This window comes from Arachis ipaensis, chromosome B6, assembly GCF_059453495.1.
Source record: "Arachis ipaensis isolate K30076 ecotype BB chromosome B6, ASM5945349v1, whole genome shotgun sequence".
Classification (NCBI taxonomy): domain Eukaryota; kingdom Viridiplantae; phylum Streptophyta; class Magnoliopsida; order Fabales; family Fabaceae; genus Arachis; species Arachis ipaensis.
In genome coordinates this window covers 35,711,284-35,712,771 of record NC_142441.1, presented here as the reverse complement: position 1 = coordinate 35,712,771, position 1,488 = coordinate 35,711,284, and the positions used below count along the sequence as shown (strand labels likewise).

Below are 1,488 nucleotides of genomic sequence, written 5' to 3'. Positions count from 1 at the left end.
AACACCAACCGAAGAGTAAAGGTGTTTTGATTAAAAACCAAAAGTTGTAGAGAAGCAGCCATAAAGCGTCAGAAGAGTTATGCAAAAAGTTAAAAAACCAAGAAGTTCAAAAAGTCCATAAACCAAACAGTATCAATACATAATCAAAAGAAAGATAAAAGGAGAGAATCACAAGGGGTCCAGCTTCGCTCCTGTTGCCGCATCCTAAGGAGTAGGAGGAATGACTGAGATTGGCACGGCTCCAACAACACCATCAGGGCCATTCAAGATCTCCACTTGGAATCGGCCTCAGATCGGGATGGCTCAACTGAGGAAACCTTGGTAGGAGGTTCCGGGGAAGGAATTTCATCATCATTAGGGGCTGGCACTATCTTACCATCCTCAACAATGTTATCCATGATAAACAAGGTAAGGTCGGCATCTGGAGTAAGAATCCGGACCTGAGCCTTTAAATTTTCATACAGAGTAGTCATACCACTCACCACATGGCCCTAAAGCTCAGCATTATCATCATAAGCAAACTGGAGTTTCTCCTTAACCTTCAAAAGCTCACCATAAGTCCGAGTATAGCTCTCCTTAGCCTTTTTTGCCATGTCCTCAGCAAAATTGGCAGCAGCCTCTACAGCAGTAGCCCGGACCTTCTCCTTCTCTGCAGCAAGCTCTAGCACGATGTTCTCCGCCTCCAGCTCAAGTCTCAACCCCTCTACCCTATCATAATCAGCCTTGGCCTTCTCAAGAAAAGTACTAGTAGCATGGATAAGAGACTTCTTAAAATCCCGAGACAAAGCAGCACTGAGATTGGCCATCTGAATACTATTGCTGGATATAAAGTCAAGGTGGTAAAGAATGGACACATCATCGGTCGAGACGAAGCCATGAGGGGCGATATGCTCCGCAGCAAAGGCCACACCGTCAAAATCCTTATCATTAAGATTGTAAGTCCCAGTAGTCCTCGGCCTCTTAGGGGAAGGACCAGAGGGAGAGGGAGAGGAGGCAGCACCAGAAGATGAAAGAGGCGGATCAGCAGAAGCCGCCCGAACCCGAGGAGTCGGGATAACCTTCCTCGGTCCTTGAGGACCTGAGTTTGGCTTCTTTGGTGGGATTTGGGAAGAACCCTCCCCCGACGTCTTCTTATGCACATTCTGGGTATCCATCAACTTTTTGGCCTTACGAAAGAGCTTCATCAAATCAGAGCTCGACACCATCTCTGAAAGAAACTAGGAAAATAGTCACACAATGGATAACAACAAGACCACAAAAAACAAAAGAAAAATTTCTAAAAAGAAGTCGGACACTACCTAGCTCGGAGCGGAGAAGAGTAGGATCCCCTAAAAATCTCTTAGTATCCGGATGAGGAGGTGATGAGCGGATAATTTATACGCTTTTTGGCATTGTTTTTAGTATATTTTTAGTATGATTTAGTTAGTTTTTATTATATTTTTATTAGTTTTTAAATAAAAATCATATTTCTGGAATTTACTATGAGTT

The 1,488-nt window shown here is 43.8% G+C and overlaps 1 pseudogene; it reads right to left on the bottom strand.

Moving 5' to 3' along the window:
- Positions 1-597: 597 nt before the first annotated feature.
- On the bottom strand, positions 598-1,205 carry LOC148555132 (uncharacterized; annotated as a pseudogene).
- Positions 1,206-1,488: the final 283 nt, after the last annotated feature.